Genomic DNA, 22,859 nt, shown 5'->3' on the forward strand with positions numbered 1-22,859 from the left:
TTTCTTTCTGCTCTTTTCCCAAGTTCAGATTCACACTCTTTGTTTTTTGTTCTTTTTTTTTTTCGTTGTTGTTCTTTCTTTTTACTCTCCCTCTTCCACTCCTATTCCCTAATTTGTCTTTCTCTGGTGGTTACCTTTATTGGAGGTTATTAATATCGTGAATACAATTCTGTTTAGTGCCTTGTCTGTTGTGCCTGGTTGTGTTGTATTTTATACCTTTAAATCAACGCCAGAGAGAGAAATCTATATAACCAGACATCCGGAGAAGAGAGACCATGAGGAGACAAAGAAACAGCCCCCACAGGAAAGAGAAGCAGGCATCACCAGAAAAGGAAGTAAACGATTTAGAGGCAAACAACCTATCAGAGAAAGAATTCAGAGAAATGGTCATAAAGTGGCTGAAAACGATGGAAGACAAATTCGACAATATGAGTAAGAACCAAGAAGAAATGAAGAAGAACCAAGAAGAAATGAAAAATGACATCGCTGCTGTAAAGAACTCAATAGAAAGCATCGAGAGTAGACTAGATGAAGCAGAGGACCGCATAAGTGAGCTAGAAGACAAGATGGAAAAAAATACCCAATTACAACAGCTTCTAGAAACAAAAATTAGAAAGATTGAGGAGAGCGTAAGGGAACTTCGGGACAATACAAAACAAAACAACATCAGGATAATAGGGGTGCCAGAAGGAAAGGAAACTGAGCAAGGAATAGAAAACCTGTTTGAAGAAATAATAACAGAAAACTTCCCTGATATAGGGAAGAAAAAACCCACACAAATCCAAGAAGCTCACAGAGTTCCAAGCAAAATGAACCCCAAAAGACCGACGCCAAGGCACATTATAGTTAAGTTGGCAAACACCAACAACAAAGTAAGAATCTTACAAGCGGCCAGAGAGAGACAGACAGTTACATACAAAGGAACCCCCATCAGACTAGCAACTGATTTCTCAACAGAAACTCATCAGGCCAGAAGGAAATGGAATGAAATATACCAAGTCATGCAAAGGAAGGGTCTAAATCCAAGAATACTGTACCCAGCAAGGCTATCAATCAAAATTGAAGGTGAAAGCAGGAGCTTCACAGACAAAAAAGTACTAAAGGAGTTTATCACCACCAAACCAGCAATGAAAGAAATGCTAAAGGGTCTGCTGTAAAAAAAAAAAAGAAAGAAATAGGAAGCAAAGAAGGTACACAGGGGTATAGAATAAAAATGGCGTCAAATAAGTACCTATCAATAATAACTTTAAATGTAAATGGATTGAATGCCCCAATCAAAAGACACAGGGTAACAGACTGGATAAGAAAACAAAACCCAGATATCTGCTGTCTACAGGAAACCCATCTCAAAAAAAAGGATGAATACAGACTGAGAGTAAAGGGATGGAAAAAGGTTTTCCAGGCAAATGGAAATGAAAAAAAAAGCGGGGGTTGCAATACTTATATCTGACAAATTAGATCTGAAAGTGAAGGACATAACAAGAGATAATGAAGGCCACTTCATAATACTAAAGGGAGAAATCCAACAAGAAGAAATAACTCTGGTAAACATATATGCACCCAATACAGGAGCACCAAGATACATTAAAAAACTCCTGGAAGATATCAAAGGAGAGATTGACAGTAATACAATCATAGTAGGAGACTTCAATACCCCACTATCACCATTGGACAAATCCTCTAAACAAAAAATCAGCAAAGAAACATCAATCCTAAATGACTCACTAGACCAGATGGAATTAATCGACATCTTCAGAACATTTCACCCCAAAGCCACAGAATATACATTCTTCTCAAGTGCACATGGGTCATTTTCAAAGATAGACCATATGTTAGGACATAGGCAAAGTCTCTCCAAATTCAAGAAGATAGAAATCATATCAAGTATCTTCTCAGATCACAGTGGCATAAAACTGGAAATCAACTACAATAAAAACAACCCAAAGAAATCAAACACTTGGAGACTAAACAGCATGCTATTAAACCATGACTGGGTTACCAAAGACATCAAGGAAGAAATAAAAAACATCATGGCAACAAACGACAATGAAAACACAACAATCCAAAATCTATGGGACACAGCGAAAGCAGTCCTGAGAGGGAAGTTCATAGCTCTACAAGCCTACTGCAAAAAACAAGAAACAATGGTAATAAATTACCTAACCCAACAACTCAAAGAGTTAGAGAGAGAGCAACAAGATAAGCCCAGTGTAAGCAGAAGGAAAGAAATAATAAAGATCAGAGCGGAGATAAACGACATAGAGACCAAAGAAACAATACAAAAGATCAACAAAACCAAGAGCTGGTTCTTTGAAAGGATAAAGAAGATTGATGGACCTCTAGCCAGGCTCACCAAGAAGCAAAGAGAGAGGACCCAAATAAACAAAATCAGAAATGAAAGAGGTGATATAACAACAGATCCCGACGAAATACAAAGGATTGTTACAAAATACTATGAACAACTCTACTCCAACAAACTGGACAACCTAGAGGAAATCGACATATTCCTAGAAAAATACAACCTTCCAAAACTCAATCAGGAAGATTCTAAACAGCTCAACATGCCAGTAACTATGGAAGAAATTGAAGCAGTCATCAAAAAGCTTCCGGCAAACAAAAGCCCGGGGCCAGATGGCTTCACAGGAGAGTTTTATCAAACTTTCAAGGAAGAACTAAAACCTATCCTCCTCAGACTATTCCAAAAAATTCAAGAGGAAGGAACACTTCCAGGCTCCTTCTATGAAGCCAGCATCACCCTAATACCAAAACCAGATAAAGACAACTCAATGAAAGAGAATTACAGGCCAATATCCCTCATGAACATTGATGCCAAAATCCTCAACAAAATTCTAGCAAATCGGCTCCAGCAGTACATCAGAAAGATCATACACCATGACCAAGTAGGATTTATCCCAGGAATGCAAGGATGGTACAATATCCGCAAATCAATAAACGTGATACATCACATAAACAAATTGAGAGATAAAAATCACATATTCATATAAATAGATGCAGAAAAAGCATTTGACAAAATCCAACACCCTTTCTTGATAAAAACTCTCAACAAGGTGGGAATAGAAGGCTCATACCTCAACATAATAAAAGCTATTTATGATAAACCCACAGCAAACATCATACTCAATGGGCAAAAACTAAAACCATTTCCCCTAAGAACAGGAACAAGACAGGGATGCCCACTCTCACCACTCCTGTTTGACATAGTACTGGAAGTATTAGCTATCGCAATTAGGCAAGAAGAAGAAATAAGAGGCATCCAAATTGGAAAAGAAGAAGTGAAGCTGTCCTTATTTGCAGATGACATGATATTGTACATAAAAAACCCAAAAGATTCCATCACAAAACTAATAGACTTAATAAATGAATTCGGCAATGTAGCGGGATACAAAATTAACGCCAAGAAATCTATGGCTTTTCTATACACCAATAATGAACTTACAGAAAGAGAGACTAAAAAAGCAATCCCATTTACCATCGCACCAAAAAAATTAAGATACCTAGGAATAAACTTAACTAAGGAGGTAAAAGACCTATACGCAGAAAACTACAGGACACTGAAAAAAGAGATAGAGGAAGACGTAAACAGATGGAAGAACATACCATGTCCCTGGATTGGTAGAATCAACATCATTAAAATGTCCATACTACCCAAAGCAATCTACAGATTCAATGCACTCCCCATCAAAATACCAACAGCATATTTCACAGACCTAGAAAGAACTCTCCAAAAATTCATCTGGAATAAAAAAAGACCCCGACTAGCCTCAGCAATCCTCAGAAAGAAGAATAAAGTAGGTGGGATCTCAATACCAGATTTCAAGCTGTATTACAAAGCCACTGTTCTCAAAACAGCCTGGTACTGGCACAAGAACAGACATATTGATCAATGGAACAGAATAGAGAACCCAGATATTGACCCAAACCACTATGCTCAATTAATATTTGACAAAGGAGGCAAGAACATACAATGGAGTCAAGACAGTCTCTTCAATAAATGGTGTTGGGAAAACTGGACAGATACATGCAAAAAAATGAAACTAGATCACCAACTTACACCATACACAAAAATAAACTCAAAATGGATACAGGACTTAAACATAAGACGGGAAACCATAAAAATACTAGAGGAATCCACAGGCAACAAAATATCAGACATATGCCACAAGAACTTCTTCACTGACACTGCCCCTAGGGCAATGGAAGCTAAAGAGAAAATTAACAAATGGGACTACATCAAAATAAAAAGCTTTTTTACAGCAAAAGAAACCATCAACAAAACAACAAGAAAGCCCACTGCATGGGAAAACATATTTGCAAATGCTATCACTGATAAAGGTTTAATCTCCAACATCTACAGGCAGCTTATGCAACTTAATAAGAGGAAGATAAATGATCCAATAAAAAAATGGGCAACAGACCTAAACAGAATATTTTCAAAAGAAGACAGAAGAAAGGCCAAGAGACACATGAAAACATGTTCAAAGTCACTTATTATCTGAGAGATGCAAATCAAAACAACAATGAGGTACCATCTCACACCTGTCAGAATGGCTATCATCAACAAATCAACAAACAACAAGTGTTGGCGAGGATGCGGAGAAAAAGGAACCCTCGTGCACTGCTGGTGGGAATGCAGACTGGTGCAGCCACTGTGGAGAACAGTATGGAGTTTCCTCAAAAAACTGAAAATGGAACTCCCATTTGACCCAGTAATCCCACTCCTGGGAATATATCCGAAGAAACTAGAAACACCAATCAGAAAGGATATATGCACCACTATGTTCATAGCAGCACAATTTACAATAGCTAAGATTTGGAAACAGCCTAGGTGCCCATCAGCAGATGACTTGATCGGAAAACTGTGGTACATCTGCACAATGGAATACTATGCTGCCATAAAAAAGAAGGAATTCTCATCATTTGCATCAACTTGGATGGAATTGGAGAACATTATGCTAAGTGAAATAAGCCAGTCAATGAAAGAACAATACCACATGATCTCACTCATTTAGGGATAGTAAAGAACATTATAAAGTGGTGAACAAAAAGATAGATACAGAGACAGTAAAGCATAAAACAGACTTTCAAATTACAGGGGGAAAGTTTGGGAAAGTTGGGGGAGTTTTGAAATCAAACGAAGGACTTGTATGCATGCATATAAGCATAAACAATGGACGCAAAACTCTGGGGGGGGGGAGGGCATGTGTGGGTGTGGGGTGGGGGGGTAATAGTAAGATATGTACACATATAATACCTCAATAAAAATATTTTTTTAAAAAGAGTTTATTAAGGGAATTCACATAGGAGGCATATTTTGGGTGTTGTCAAGATGATGTAGATATCCTCTGTGTCTATGGCAGTTGTTGAAGAATTATATAGAACATGGCAGGATGGATAGGAGTACTAGTGGGTGATCTACCTCAGGTAATAGGAAAATGCCTTACATGCTTGCCCCAAAGGCAGGACAAAGGCTGCTCTAGGAACCAGCACACTGGGGAAGAGGTAAATGAGACAGTCTTCAGAGGATTTATGGGAAACACTATAGATCTAAATCTTGAGTCCAGCAGCAGTCACTTCATGGAAGTCTCTCCTCCACAGAATATAGAAAGAAAAAGAAAAAGAAAAAAAAGACACTGATGGCAGAAATAATAAAAGGTTACATTTTCTTTAAAAAGAGCAGAGTTATAATAATGAGAAATTAAGGTTTCATTAAAATTCAGATCACCAAACAGGTAAATAATGGTATATACTGTGATATAATGGGAAAAAATGGAAACAGTAATGATTTGAGTGGAGGGAGAGATAATTTAAAAGTGATAAATTTGAGAAAGTATTACTGGATCAGTGATAATAGAAATGAGTTAAATGCAGGAAACTAACATGAAGAATAAGAAAAGAAAAAAGAGCACTATGACCACAGTTGTGTTATTTGAATACTAGAAGCCAGTGCACGAATTCATGCATGGGTGGGGTTCCTCAGCCTGGCCATAATCAGGCCGATCAGAGACATCTTACCCAGTCCCTATCGGGCTGATCAGGCTGGCCAGAAGGGGGGGAAGGACTACGGGAGGTTGGCTGTGGGAGCGTGGGAGCACACTGATCACCAGGGGGCAGCTCCTGCATTGAGCGTCTTCCCCCTGGTGGTCAGTGCATGTCATAGCACCCAGTTGTAATGGTTGCTTAGGCTTTTATATATATAGATCATGTTCTCATTAGTGTAAGTGCTGCAAATGTCCCATAATTGCCCAACCTAGCACACTGTAATTTAACTCTATTTAGAAGTTCTTGATAGAGCCATAATTTAACATTATATTGACTTCCTCAGAATATCAGAGCCACCCTACCTGGTTTGGCTCAGTGGATAGAACATCAACCTGTGGACTAAAGGGTCCCAGGTTCGATTCAGGTCAAGGGCACATGCCCAGGTTTTGGGCTCGATCCCCAGTGGGGGGCATGCAAGAGGCGGCCAATCAATGGTTCCCTCTCATCACTGATGTTTCTATCTCTCCCTCCCTCTCCTTTCCTCTCTGAAATCAATAAAAATATATATTTTTTAAAAAAGAATATCAGAGCCTAAAGTAAAACATTTGAAAATAGATTTTTGCCAGACTATACTATACTATTCATAGGATCCTGGAATTATCATTTATAATTCATATTCTATGATTATATAATTACTGATGTGTTTCAATTGACACTCTACTGATTATAATAGCAAATGCAAAAAAAAGTAAGTGAATTAACAAAAAGTCAATATAAAGTATTATGACTTGAACTTTCAATTGATTTTAGCCCAGTTGGTTATGAGAATTTGCAATTATAATGCCCTCTGAATTTCATATAATGAGAAAGAAGGTCTTGTAAAATAAGATTGTTTTATAAAAAATTTCAGGTGAAATATATCAGCTGATTATAAAGGAAGATTATGCTGATTACTTTGTAATTGTGTGACTATCTGATTAAATCATCTGAGTGGTTTATCTGGGGCTTTGTGCATTGATGGAATTTGATAGTAAATTTGTTGGCAGTAAGTTTTATTTTTTCCAGAGGTTTTAATTTTGTAACTAGTGTGGAAATAGCTAAAGGTTGCCAATGGAGCAGGAAACACAATAAGAGGAAGTGTTACAGTATAAGCTAATGTGCAATGTTTTAAATCATAATCCAAATTAATAAGACCATAAGAAAGCAAATGTCATACTTGCAGAAAAATTGTGCTTGTTAAAATTGACTTCTATTGGAAAAATAAACGATATAGGTGAAAGAGACAAATCCATGCACAGGAAAAATGTACAGCACCTGCAGCAAGACAAAGTATGTGGTGTTCCCCTTATTCAATGTCTACACCAAACTCTTCTGGTGACTTTAATATCACAGAGAAATAAATATATAAATTATTTCTGAAAAATCTAAGAAGCTTCTCTGTAATTGTTGACTGGAAATATAAAGTCAGAGCATAAAGAAGATGCTAGAGCCCTGGCTGGTGAGCTCAGCAGTTAGAGCATCGGCCTGCCTACAAAAGGGACTCAATTCCCAATCAAGGGCATGTACCTGAGTTGCAGATTTGATCCCTGGTCAGGTCAGGGTGCATGCAGGAGGCAACCAATTGATTTGTCTCTCTCACATGGATGTCTCTCTTTTTCTCTCTGTCTCCTTCTCCTCCCTCCCCTCTTCCACTCTCTCTAAAAATAAATGAAAAAATATCCTCTGGTGAGTATTAAGAACAACAACAACAAAAGAATATGCCTAGGGCACTGTGGAACTGAGGTACCATAAACAGTGTAATAGGCAATTATGCTTACAGAGGAAATCAGTTTGAAAAGGGAAAATGTCACTGAAACCAGTTTACCAGTCTAGAGCAAAGACGTACTACCTAGTTGAAGAGTAAGTGCTCAAGTGAAACACCAGACATTGTATTCCAAGCTCATTAAGGAAAAAAACACAACACAACTTTGGGGCTACTATATTGCATTTTAAGAAATGGTACAGATGTCTTGGGGGAGTCAATTCCAGTAATATTTATCTAATGTATAATTTGTACAAGATCATGTTAGATGCACTTTGAAGAGCTCATTGAAGGGTGGGGAAAAGGCAAACTGGAATTGGCTAACTTATACTCACATGTATATGTATAAGTTTGAGTGTATAATATCATAATTGTTATTCATTAAATAACTTTTTTATTTACCTATATATCACAGAGGAGCTATTCAGTCAAGATGGGCTTGTGTGTTTATTGGGAGTCTCATCATCTACCCCTCAAAACACAGAGTAATGATAGATAAATTATTATTAAATAATTAAAGTGTTATCCATGACCAAATATTAGGTAATCAGCTTTATTATTTAGATAACCAATACAATGACTCTAATAAAAAAAAAAGTCAAGTGTTGACAAGAATGTGGAAAAAATAGCATTCTCACACATTACTGATGGAATATAAAATATATCTGTGGAAAATTTTAGCGATTCCTCAAAATGTTAAACATAAATTACCATGTGAATGAGCAATTCCACGCCTAACCATATGCCCAAGGAAACTGAGGACATTCTTCACGAAAATCTTTGTATATGAATGCTCATAGCAGCAGTATTTATAATAGCCATAAAGTAGAAAAAAGCCAAAATGTCCATCAGTTATTCAGTCGGTAAACACAATGTGGTATATCCATGCAATGAAATATTATTTGGCAACAAAGGAGATGAAGTAATGATTTGTGCTGCAATACAGGTAATTATTGAAAACACTATGCTAATTGAAATGAGCCAGACACAAAAGGACACACATTGTATGATACCATTTATATGAAAGACCAGAGTAGCAAATCAATAGAGACAAAAAGTAAGCTAGTAGTTGCCAGGGGCTGGGATAAGGGGTACTGAGTAATGAAGGGTAATGGGTACAGGGTTTATATTTTAGGTGATAAAAATACTCTGAAATCTGATTGTGGTAATGGTTACAGGGTTCTGTGAATATACTAAATATTTACCACTGAACTGTATACTTTTAAATGGTTAATTTTATGCTATGTGAATTTTATCTTAATAAAGCTGTTGTTAAAAAACAGACAAGTATGGCTGTCACTGCAAAGTGCCTTAAAATAGTATCAAGCTAGAACAAAAGATTATTAAGCAAAAATATGAATTTAAAACAGTTGAAGATCCTATGGAAATGTATTTGCTATTTATTTCCTAGTGTAAATTGTTGCATTTAAGAATTAATTTGAGTCTTTGCTGTTCATCTGAGGTTGGTTTTAAGATAATTATCTCAAAATTGCTTTAAGGCATTTCCCTAAGGTTATTGTACTCATGCTTCTGTTATTCATAAAAAGTTAATATCACCTAAGAAGAGGGTTTGGGGCTTTTAGTTTCTAAGTGTATAGCTCAGCAGGAGAACAGTGTGTAGTACAGGTGCTATACTGATTAAAATTTTCAGTCCCTTCCAATTAGGGCATTGGATAAGGGAAGCTCCAAGGTTTATTGCAGTGGTTTAAAAATAATGTGTAAAACTTTAAAATACAATACAGTCATAAGCATGCCTCTCTGACTGAAATAGGTTAGAGAGTGAAGGGCTGCACATTTTTGTCCTCCTTTCTCTCCCAATGACAACCCCTCACATATTTCTGCAGTCCTCTAGTGCTCAGAAATGCTAATGAATGAAAGAAGGTGAAGGGATTAGCCAAAGAACATATGTGTATAGCTCGTGGACACAGACAATAGTGTAATGGTGGCCAGAGAGAGGTGGGGCTGGAGCTGGATGGAGGTGGGCAAAGGGGGTAAAATTGGGGACATCTGTAATAGTGTCAACAATAAAAATAAAGTAAATAAAAGACACACGAGGTGTAGTGGAAAGAGTACTGCTTTAGACCAGAAAAAATAGGGTCTAGTTTGGATTTTTAAGGTAGCCATATTAAACAAAGCAGTCCACTCTTCTATTCATGTTATATGATTTATTCTGCTGGGTCAGTATATTGGGCATTCATTTATTTTCATTCAATGAACATGTATTTAGTCTTGCTGTGTGTTGGTTACCTTGCTTTGTATTTCAGTTTGAAAGAAGTGCATTATATGATTTAGCAATGAATTGTCAATCACCTTTAAAATGTTGGCTAGAGAGTTCCTCATGAGGGGGCACTTGAATTCATCATAATTCAAAAGAGCAGATTTCAAACTTTCTATTGTAACCATCTGTAAGAATATATTTTATGCAATGACCCAGTATATATACATAATCAGTGATTCATTAGAGCCAACGTATATGTGGTGCATTCACTCTGAATGGTTCAGTTCTCTTCTCTTCCATCTATCTTGCTCTATTTCATTAAAAATAATGATGGAGAGGTTGAAAGATTGAGGAATAAATATGTGGATCACAGAGGATTTTTAGGACAGTGAAAATACTGCATACTATAGTGATGAATACAGGTCACTATACATTTCTTTTACTTATTTATAACTTATTTTTTAAAAGTTCACAAAGAATGTTAACACCAATAGTAAACTCTAATGTGAACTATGGCGTTTGAGTGATCATGATGTGTTAGTGCAGGTTCATCAATTGTAAAAAAAATGTACCACTCTAGTGGGGGGGGGTGTTGATAATGGGGGAAACTATGCTTATATGCGTGCAGGGGGTATTTTTACCTTTCTTTTAATTTTGCTGTGAACCTAAACAACTCTAAAATTAAAGTCTTTAAAATAAAATTTAAAAATAAATGAAGAAAATCCTTATTTATAAGTTCAATATCTGAATTATTTCAGAGTAGGTGTCCATTATTTTCTCAAGAAAAAATAAGAATGCTGGAAACAGTTGATTTAATGACTAAAAATGGGGTCCCACTCTAGTTTAGAAAAGACTGGTTTGGCTTCTCCCACACAGCATTTCCAGTCTTACTTGTTTCCTTCATAAATTTTGGGTGTTTCTACTTATTGGGGTGATTATTTTTAAGTTATATAAATGTGTAATAACTATGCTGTGCACCTAAAAATAATATAATATTGTAAGTCAATTGTAATAGAAAAATTTAAAAATAATAAAAAATTGATCCCTGGCCCATGTGGCTCAGTTGGTTGGGTGCACTGAAAGGCCACTAGTTGGATTCCTGGTCAGGCCACACACCCAGGTTGTGGGTTCAGTACCCAGTCAGGGTGAATACAAGAGGTAACCGATCAATGTTTCTCTCTCACTTTGATGTTTCTCCCTCCCTCTATCTCCCTTCTCCTTTCTCTAAAATCTATTTTAAAATATTAAAAAATATTAATAAATTGGGGTGTTTCTATCCCTCCGGCTAACTATTTACTCACAGATTTATCAGTTAAAGTTTACAAATGGCTAGTCACACCCATGCTATGTGGTTTTAATTAGTTTGATTCTGGGGACAACAATATTTCCATTATCTCCATCTACTGATGCAGGTGTTGGAATCTCCACTTGCATTAATGGCATGGCACAGCTGGGACCAACAATGAATAAAGCATAATTCCTTTTGTTGAGAAGCTCACAGTCAGTAGGCAGAAGCAGACATTTTAAAGCAGATTAATTGCAGTAAAAAAGTCTAAATACTGTTACAGAGATATTAACAAGATGCAACTGAAAAGACAGAACAACTAATTCTGTCATGGAAAGTTGGGGAAGATTTTAAGAGAAGAGTTATTATTTAAACCAAGTTTGAAAGGAAGAGTAAGATTTTGCCAGGTCACAAATGTTAACGAAAAAACCATTGAAACCTGTAAAGAATTTTAGTGAGTTTATTTGAGCCAAAATGTCGACATATGCCGGGAAGCAGAACCTCAATGAATTGAGGTAATGCTCCGGAGAATGCAGGGTTACATCTATATTTATACCTTGAAATCAAAGAAAAGGGACGTAGGTGAGTTACATGAAATCCATTGGTGACAGATTAGGGAGGTGGGACAAAGCAAAGTGGGGAAACCTCTGGGATTGGGTGAAAAGTGAAATGATGGACATGTGCTTCTCTTACAGAGATAGATACAGGATACTTTAACGTAATTAACAGTTGACAATTAACTTGATAACAATAACAATGAAGGAATGTCCCGGTGCCATTTGTTGTGCCCTGAGGGGTCCGGGGTAAAAAGGAAGTTACAAGTTACCCAGACATCTCACAGACATCTCACAGATATGTTATCTTAGAGGCAAAAAAGGCAAATGGGCTCAGTAAAGATCTAAGTTGACCTTTGTCAGGGAAGATATCGGCCTAGGACATGACTGCCCACTATAACCTGTTTGTAGTTAAATATTTAATTTTCAAACCATCCTTTGTGGTTATTTCAGGTCTCTGAGTTTGCAAGACTGCCACATAGGCCTCCCCTGAGCTTGTCAGGTCAGCATGTGGCTCCTTCCGTTCACACATTCCCCTTTTGGTCATAAATCAATCCAAAGGATGCATTGATGACCAACCTTTTGGTTGGATAATGGAGTCCCACGGTGCTAGGAAGGCTCATTCCTAGGATGTCTCAGTGTCAGCATGTCTCGCTGAACAGGTGGACCACTGGGGATGGGGCAAGACCATAACCTTAGATGGCATTTAAGGTCGAATTACATATATATTTTAAAAAGGCAGGTAAATGGGAGGCAGTCAGATCCTATATGTCCTTGTTAAAAAGTATTCTGGATCATTTCTAATTTTGAGCCACCATGATCCGAGTCTTTTTGCTGTTTGTCTTACATTCTGCTTTTCTGCATCTAATATAACATTTACATATCATGAACAAAAGTAACAATAGTAAACCAACAACACTGATTAGGAACAGAAAATGTCTAATACTAGACAAGGAAAAGTCTAAGGGGAACAAGCATCACAGCCAACTGAAAAACCCTTTACATGTATTATCATAATTTTTATTAAGCTAATTATATGTTTTCCTCCTTCATCCACTGTCATTCGTACCTTATGATGTTTGGCCAAATGAATTAAGACTCCACTATTTCATTATCTAGAAGCTCTAATTTTCTTCTGGCCAATTAGTTCCCATAAAAATGGCCTCATGGGGAGGAGTTCAATTTCCCAATACATTGGTTTTTCAGTATCAATATTATCATAGGTTTTATGAACCTCAGGCAAAGTTATTTTGCCTATAATTTCAGTATTACACCATATTCCAGTATTATTTAAAGTAAACGTGGTGTTATTACAGTAAAAATCAGTTATTATAACAGAAGAGTTTTTTAACCCTTCCCAGCAAAACGCCCCTTTCCCATATACCATATGTTGTTATTCATGGGGGTAGATACAATAGGCCAGGACTGGGTGAATTCAGTATTCCCTATGGATTGAGGGCATAACCATTCACCTTTCCAATTTTCACTGACAGTGAGATGGGTTCACATTGTTTATTATTTTTAAATATGGCCCATAAACTTCCCATTGGAAGTATTCTAGTATTATAGAGGATAGTCCTTACGCCAGCCAGTTGAACTACTGGGAATTTTAAGCTTAGGATTTAACTCACACCTGGGCTTTTAAAAACACAATATCGTAGATAACATTTCCCATTTAAAATTTTCCAAATTCCTGGGGAACCATATGAGTCCCATAAGTGTCTGGCCTGGGCTTCTGCAACCATTATAGTTGGCCATTGTTGCAGAGCCACTTCAGATTCCTTGCATTAACATAGACAATAGGCCCTGTTGAGTTAGGGCACAGGCACGTTCCCATTATTGGGTTTGTGCATAAGTTTTTAGAGTCTGTTCTATCCATGAAACTAAGGCTTTATTGTCTTTCCATGCTGCTTCCCACTGTTTTTCCTTCTTCCTGAAACAGCATTCCCTCTAGATGACCTATTTGAGATAAAAATCCTTTTCTAATGAATGATGTTCTTCATTAGCTGCAAGTTCAGCTTGTCCCAGGATACCAAGGCCAGCCCCTACTCCTCCAAGTATTCCCCTTTTGCTTCTTTTAGGGAGACCAATGTTGTTGGATCCACCAGAAATATTGTTGCCATTGGGTAGCTATGACTTGGGAGCAGTTAGGGTATACTGAGTGGAGCCAAAAATGTTGAGTTTCCCATGCCATAGTTAAATGAGTGAAGGAGACTCCCAAATGGGCTAGAGTTTGAGTATTTATAGGGCTCCTCAAACATCCAGGACACAAGGACGGTGGGGTAATTATAAACATATCTACCCACCAAATGATGTCAATAATTTCTGAAATGGGGACCCATTGATTTCTTTCTTATTTCACAGACATCCAGCCATAAGAGCATGGCTGGTGAGTCTGAGGACATGATATGCTATGACAGATAGCACAGGCTGCTGCAAGCTTTTGGCCATTATATCAGGGTGTTTTTCTTAGTTATTCATCACCCATCTCTATAGCCATACAATATTCATCCAGATTACATCCATATACAATTCTACCAGTGGAATTATCAGGGAGGTGTTCTTGGAGGTATTTGCCTAAGGTGGGTACTTTATAATGGATAGAGCCAGAAAACAACAACAACCACCAAAGCTTATATTGATAGTAGGAGAAGACCAATGTGTGGCTAACAAGCATTAATTTCACGATCATACCTGATAATCAGAACATCATTGTATACTAGGTGGGACAGATTAGCAGGCATTTAGGTTAAATTTTCATATCTAATAAAGGAAGAGGTCTGGGGAGGCAGATATTGTTTCCACTAGGGAACCATAAGGATAATAATAATATGAAAATCATTTTATATACATTCAATCAATAACCATCAGTTGATATAAAACAAGGTTCAAGCAGTATCAGTTTGTGATCATACAGGCCTTGTTGATGTCATCTTGGGATAGCTGTCTGCCTCCGTGGTCGGCGACTTCTAGTCCTCGAAAGGTCCCAGCTGTTCCTTATCCTTGAAAAGTCTTTGATCTCCGCTGCAGACGGAGATGGGGTCAGAGATGGGAGTAGACATCCATTCATAGTCAAATGCCTTTTTTAAATGAGAAATGTGAATCCATGAGCTACCTCCTTTAAGTTTAGTTGCACATGGGTTAGTTAGTAATACCTGGTAAGGTCCCCTCCAATGAGGTTGGAGAGTCTTTTATTTGGTGTATTTTCCAAGACAGCAAATCTCCTGGTTGTAAGCCATGATCTTTGAACCCTTCGTCTCCCGGGAGCGCACTGTGAAATGAATCTGTTACCAATTTGTTAGTTCCTACAATGCAGAATGTCTGCTCTTTACTTTTCCCTATATTCAGGAAACAAAAGATTTAAGTGTCAACAATATTTTAAATAGAATCATAAGAATAATTATCCTCAATTCATTTAGTCCCATAGTTGTTTTTGTTTATTTATTCCTTGAAGTTCTATAAATCTTCATCCAGTTCAAAATATGACCTGCTTAGAAGCCTGCAAGTTAAGAGTAAATCCGAGTCCTTTTCATGGATTTTTCTAGACATATATACCTACAAATGCATCAGAATAAAGCAGTCCACAAATGACAAAAATTTAAAAGTAGCATGGTTATAGATTTGATAAAAACCTTGCTTTTCTATAAAATATAACATTCCAAGACAACAACTTCTTGGTAAGTAATAATCCCTGTAAAATGACATAGAGAATAATATAAAATTTGTATACCTTTAGATTCAATTATAACTTTAACATATAAAGAATAATATGCAAGATTTTAAAATGAGGCACAAGGCTTATTGCAAGCAGTGTATTGAGCATTGAAAATAACAAATAAACTCCCAATATGTGAAACGCAAATTCCCAGAGTATCACTGGCAGACGCCCCCACAGGGAATCATGACTCTTGGCTTGCCGGTGTCCCTGACTGGACACATGCTACCCTCCTAAAGTTTCCTGTTTGAACTTGGCTCTGAGAATCTCTGCAAGTTTCTTTCTGAAGCAGAGTGCCTTAACAACGCACGTGACCTGTCCTTGCTCTTGATTGGAGCTCAGGCACACAGTCTTTCCTGATTGGCTAATTCAAAGGGAGGGGTTGGCCCTTGCTCTTTCAAGGGAAGCATCAAGCCATGCGGCCAACATGGCGGCTGCCAAGTCACAGTCCAAAATGGAGGCTGTCTAAACTATTCTTAGACAGAAAAGATGATTTGTTTATTCTCACAACAAAGGAAAGAGCAAACCGAAATCCCTAAGAGATAGACAGCCACAATTATATTTCAGACAAACAGACAGAAATCTCACTAGCTGTTTCTGGAAGCTGAACCCTGAGAGGGAGAGCAAGAAGAGCCCCCAAGATTAAGAATTCTTGGCAGCTGCTGGGACGTTCTTGCAATCTCTCTCACACTTTCAACCCCACCACACACAACTAGGCTTCCCCGAAGTGGGACTTGCCTTTTCTTTCAACAAATTAAACAACAACAAAGCGACACAAAAACATCAACACTGTTATTAGGCGCGCAGAAAACACACTAAGAATTTACACCAGAGAATGTCTAGCATTAAAATTACCAAAGCAGTGTCTTTGTCCCCGGTTCGGGAACTGCCCCTCTCTAGAATTTCAGTCCACTCCCAAAGGACTATTCAAAAATGGCTGTAGACATTTGTTAACTTCAGAATAGTTCTGAGACAGTCCCTGAAAATCTTTTTTATTAATTTCCATCGATAGGAAGAAAAAAAAAATTTTTTTTTTCTTAGAAGCTTCTAGTTTCCAAATCAAGATACGCTTCCCATATACTCATTCACTTTAATTTCAGAGCCGGCATTTTTTTTCTGCATGCAAAATATTAACAAAGGTACCCCAAACAAACTGCATTTTTTTCTTTCTGGCCATTCCTCAGTTAATATGTTCTAGTTAAATTTTCTCATTTCTGTTAAGTACTTGCAAGTAAAGGCTTCTTATCAGGAGTATTAAATGAGGGCTGGGGTCTTGGGAGCTTCTAGCCTTGGAGGCACAATTTCCCATGTTAAATTTTTTTTATTTTTGGATATCTGTAGTCTGAGCAAACTTTAGATATGTTATGTAGTAGGTCAAATGTGGCCTCAGTTTCTCTCCCGGCTGTCTAAAACCACAAAAAAGTTTTTTGGGGCCCGGGCAGACCAAGCCTTTATGGTGGCCCCTAGAAAAGCCATTTAGTTAATTACAGTCGGAACTTCCAGACGGGGCTCCTGCATTTCTGACACTTCCACAAAATTCTTAGTCACCTAAGAACACCTCAGAATCAGACTATTCTTTAAAAATAAAAAAGTGTTGCCCCTTTATCTTCAGAGCTGAATGAGTTCAGCTCATTTATACGGCGAAGGTTATTTTTGCTCAGACTCTCAGCAATTCCAATTGAAAAGCCAAAATCAAAACCAGCCACCCATTTTTCCTCCAGAGAAAGCCTAAGCCTGGGTTCTGCCAACCCTTAACCTGGGGTTTTGTCAACCCTGGTTCTACCTCGAGGATTTTAAAACACAGCTCAAATAAAGTCAGAGACCCTCTACCAACAAGGGACGGTCCTGGATCCGAGAGATCACTCACCCACGTTCACCCAATGGGCGGAGAACCGGTGGGCTCAACGGGCCCTTTGCTGGATCCTAGCTCCAAGTCCAAGTCCAAAGGATGATCCCGGGTGAGTTTTCTTTGGAATCCTGCCATGACTACGCCAAAAATGTTAACGAAAAAACCATTGAAACCTGTAAAGAATTTTAGTGAGTTTATTTGAGCCAAAATGTCGACATATGCCGGGAAGCAGAACCTCAATGAATTGAGGTAATGCTCCGGAGAATGCAGGGTTACATCTATATTTATACCTTGAAATCAAAGAAAAGGGACGTAGGTGAGTTACATGAAATCCATTGGTGACAGATTAGGGAGGTGGGACAAAGCAAAGTGGGGAAACCTCTGGGATTGGGTGAAAAGTGAAATGATGGACATGTGCTTCTCTTACAGAGATAGATACAGGATACTTTAACGTAATTAACAGTTGACAATTAACTTGATAACAATAACAATGAAGGAATGTCCCGGTGCCATTTGTTGTGCCCTGAGGGGTCCGGGGTAAAAAGGAAGTTACAAGTTACCCAGACATCTCACAGACATCTCACAGATATGTTATCTTAGAGGCAAAAAAGGCAAATGGGCTCAGTAAAGATCTAAGTTGACCTTTGTCAGGGAAGATATCGGCCTAGGACATGACTGCCCACTATAACCTGTTTGTAGTTAAATATTTAATTTTCAAACCATCCTTTGTGGTTATTTCAGGTCTCTGAGTTTGCAAGACTGCCACATAGGCCTCCCCTGAGCTTGTCAGGTCAGCATGTGGCTCCTTCCGTTCACACAAAGGAACAAGTACGTTCTAGGAGGATATAATTATATGTCATTACATGTGAAAATGCATACCGTCTTTGCTATATTAGGGCCTATTTTGATGCTCACCCTCTAAAATCATTTGTGTGAAACTTAGAGTTCTATTCTAATGAATTTAATCCACCATTATATTTTATCCAATTGCTGATGTAACAAGTTATTATGTTTCTTGATATTTGACACAAATACATGATATCTAATATCATTACAGTTTACTATGTGCACCCATTTTTTAAAGGCATAGGTTAAAAGTACCAACTGCATTTTAATGAAAATGTAAAAGACTTTTGTCAAATGTTTGAAAAAATTATGTAATGAACTGGACAGTTAAAATCTTATAATCGATATTATTTAATCAATATATATTAATGAAGAATATTAGTAGTAATTAACATTTTGCTAACCTTTATTATGTGCTAAGATCTTTATGTATATTTATCTTAATATGAATGTAATCCTTGCAACAATCTTGTAAAGTAGATGCTGTTGTTATCCTTATTTAACCAAATCAAAGATAGAGAGGCTCAGAGACTGAGTGCCTTCCCTTAACAAGCTAATGAGTAGCAGAGTCTTAACTCTAGAACTTGTGCTCTTATTTTCAAGTGGAATTCAAAATCCAATGAAGGACAGAAGCTTAAAAACAAAGTACAAAATTAGGTCAGGAAGAGCTGCATGGGAATTTGAATCTGAAAGGCAAAGGGTGACCTGGAGTTCTTGGCTCTTGAGGTGAAAAAAAAAATCAATTAAAAATGCATACAAGTGCATAATTGTTAGAAAGGAGTAATTTAAAACTGAAACTAGAGGGGTGGGGAAGAAATCTAGAGTTTTTACTGAGCAGAGAAATAGCCAGTCACTAGTTCCATACCAGAAACTGGGATTATAAGGAGAAATGTGAGCATTCCTTGCTTTGTTGAGGGGAAAGTATTATAATTTTAGGAAAAAATGATAGAATTGTCAAAATGTAACAAATTTAAAATATACATCATTATTTTACTTCTTCTATGATATTGTAAAATTCACTTTCCCCCCCCTCAAAATGAGAAGAAAAACTAATCATTGCAGCATCAAAGTAATTCCTGACTCTCCTTCATACCTTTGTTTTTACTATAAAAGTTATATGTGGCCATGATGAAGATTTCAAAGATACAGAGGAGTGGGAAAATACAAAGTTTAGAAATACTACTCTGACACTTCATTCCCCAGGGGTAGCCATCCTAAAGGCTTGCTTTCCAAATACAAATTGTTCAGCACTTGTTTCCCTTATTGGCATATCCAGGTGAAGAATGTATAGATCCATGTCACTTTTAGTTGCTGAATAGCTTTCTATATACTATAGATGTATCACAGTTAATTTAGCAGCCCCTTATTGATGGTCAATAGCCTTGCTCCTTTTACATTTTGATTAATATTGTAAAATTGTGCTGCAAAAAGATTACTTCAATATCGACTCTTAGTAACAAAGTAAAGAAATGCCTCTTTTCCCACTTAATCACGCAAGCTGACTATTATCAAACTTTTTTTTTCCAATTTAGAAGATAAAAGTGGCTATCTCTTTGCATTTTTACTGTATTTTTGAAATTGTAAGTATGGTAGTTTTTAAGGCATCTGTTTTCTAGTGACTGTGCTTTCATATTTCTATTTGGTTGTTTTACTTTCTCTTATTGACTCTAAATAATAAAAATAGCCTTATTCCATGCACTCAATTTTTAAAAAAATATATGTTTTATTGATTTTTAGAAAGAGAGGAAGGGAGAGGGAGAGATAGAAACATCGATTGGCTGCCTTCTGCATGGCCAGCAACCCAGGCATGCGCCCTGACCAAGTTCAATTCCCAGTGACCTCCTGGTGCATGGGTTGACGCTCAACCAATGCACCACCACACCGGCCAGGCTTTGCACAAGATATTTTAAGTTTATGTTATGGAGGCACGACTTATAAAATCCTGACTCATTGAATGACAGCAGCTTTGTCCAAGAAGTAGTGTAGAAAAATAAGTCAGTGTGACAATTTTCTTTGAAATTCCAACCTAGGCTATAGGTTACTTTTTGGATTATAGGATTAACATGAAACAAATAAAAAAATAACTTCACTAATTATTTAATATTTTAGTATAGTTTAACTAAAATTCATTAGCAGAATGCCAGAAAACCTATAATCAATGACGGTTTTATACTTTTCACCTATATATTTGTACAAAACACTTTGAAGGAGATATTTGCTACCAGCTTTTTTTCCATTAAAGTCAATATCTTGATGTGTTTTCAACTTCAGTATCTACACAATTTGCAGCTGACGGTCATGGAAACTAACAGAATAAATAATTGCATATTCTCACATTACAATTCATATTATTCCTATAGTAAAAATGTATATATATATATATAAGAAAATACAGTATGTCTAGCTCTAAAATTCAGTTTTATTTGTAAAACATTAGGAGCAACAGGTAAAGAAAATTGTCAAGTTTTATGTCACTTAAGCCCAAGTATGGTTAGCCTCATCAACAACAACTCCATTGTCTGCCAAACTCAGCAAATTTGAGGGTAAAATCCAAGGGTATGCATACCTAGGCATTTATTTGGGTTACAGCAGTCCTTGGGACTAGATTTAGGTAAGTGGTTGACCAGAAAATGCCAGTGTATTCTCAATAGCCTTTTTTTTCTGGTTGCTTTTAGATTTTTTTAATGAAATGTTTAGAGCAGTTTATGATGTGCCTTAGTTTACCTTTCTTTTTTTAATAAAAATGAGTTATAGCTCATATTTACTAGTTGTCTACCATGTTTTTCTTTTTTTAAAAAAAAAGAGGAAAGGGAAGAGAGAGATAGAAATGAGAGAGAGAGAGAGAGAGAGAGAGAGAGAGAGAGAGAGAGAGAGAGAAAGAAACATTAATCGGTTGCCACTCATAAGCCCTGGACTGGGGATCAAACCCATAACCTGGGTATGTGCCCTGGCAGAAAACCAAACCCACTGGCCATGGAGGTTTATCTTTCTTTATGTTTCCATGAGTTTATTGTATCTGTGGGTTTATATTTTCCATCAAAACCTGAAAAATTTTGGATATTATTTACTAAAAAAATAATTTTCAGCTTATCTCTCCCCTCTAGGGACTCTAATTAACTTATCTCTCCCCTCTAGGGACTCTAATTAAACATATATTATGCCTCCCTGAATAATTCCATAGTTCACTGATACTCTGTCCATTTTAATTATTTTCTCTCTGTGTCATTTGAATAATTTCTAGTGCTCTGTCTTAAAGTTTATTAATTTCTTTGTCAATGTCTTCTCTGTTTTTTATCTCCTCCAGTATATTTTCCTAAGAGATTACAGTTTTCATCTCAAATATTATATTCTTCATGTTCAGAAGATCAATTTTTCACATCTTTGATGTTTCCAAATAACTTTTTGAGCATGCAGAATAAAGATATAACTTTGATGATGTCCTTGTTTGTTCATTCTAATGTCTATGTTAGTTTTGGATCAGTTTCAAGACTGATTTATCTCCTTGTTCCAGGTTGCAATTTTCTTCTTTGCCTGCCTGGTAGTCTTTTACTGGATAATAGACATTTGTGAATTTTAGACACTTGTTGAGTGTGGGATAATTTTGTAGACTTAAAATATTCTTGAATTGTGTTCAAGGATGCAGATTGGTTACTTAGATACAGTTTTCTCCTTTTTGGTCTGTGTTTTCAGTTTTTGTTTTGTTTTGTTTTTAAGACAAGTGCTCAAAATAACTGCTTATTATTTTATTTCTAGGAAGGAAAGCTAATTATTCTCCACTAATGAGGGAATAACTTTCTGAATGTTCTACTGAATGCCTCACAAATTATGAGGTTTTCCAGTCTGGCTGGAGGGAACAGGCAGTAACTGATAGAAAATTTGAAAAGTCTAGAAAAATCATAAAGAAGAATTTTTGAAAAAAATCATCTACAATACCACTTTCCATTGACATTTTTGTTTGCTTTCTTTCAATGTTTAAAAACTACAAATTTAAAAACTAAATATCACATCATAATACAGTTTATTTTCATGTTTTATTTCAATTAACATTATTTCAATATTCTTTGATATACCTAATTCTAATAGCCATATTCCATCAGATGGATATATCATAATTTATAACACCACTTTATTATGGCCAGACAGTTAATTTGCAGAGGAAAAAATACGGCAAATGTCCTTGTGTAAATTATTTAGAGAACACTATAGATATATCCTTTAGAATAAGTTATTAGGGGTGAAATTAAAGACACACATTGCCAAATTCTTTTCTGGAAAGTTTATGTGAACTTATACAACCACCAGTATAAATCTGCTTCATTATACTATTACCAAATATTGGGCATTTTTTGATATTTCTCATTCTTATTACAAAAAAGCATTGCTTCACTTTAGTTTTTAAATTTCTTTTCTTTTTTTATCTTTTTTATTTTTTAAAGTATTACAAATAGTAGTTCACATGTTTCCTTTTCCCCTCATTGACCTCCCCCCGGCCTCTCCCACATCCCTGGCACATGCCCTCACACCCCTAGTATCTGTGACCATTGGTTATGCTTATATGCATGCATTCAAGTATTTTGGTTGATCTCTTACC

Source organism: Eptesicus fuscus, chromosome 1 (genome assembly GCF_027574615.1).
Source record: "Eptesicus fuscus isolate TK198812 chromosome 1, DD_ASM_mEF_20220401, whole genome shotgun sequence".
Classification (NCBI taxonomy): domain Eukaryota; kingdom Metazoa; phylum Chordata; class Mammalia; order Chiroptera; family Vespertilionidae; genus Eptesicus; species Eptesicus fuscus.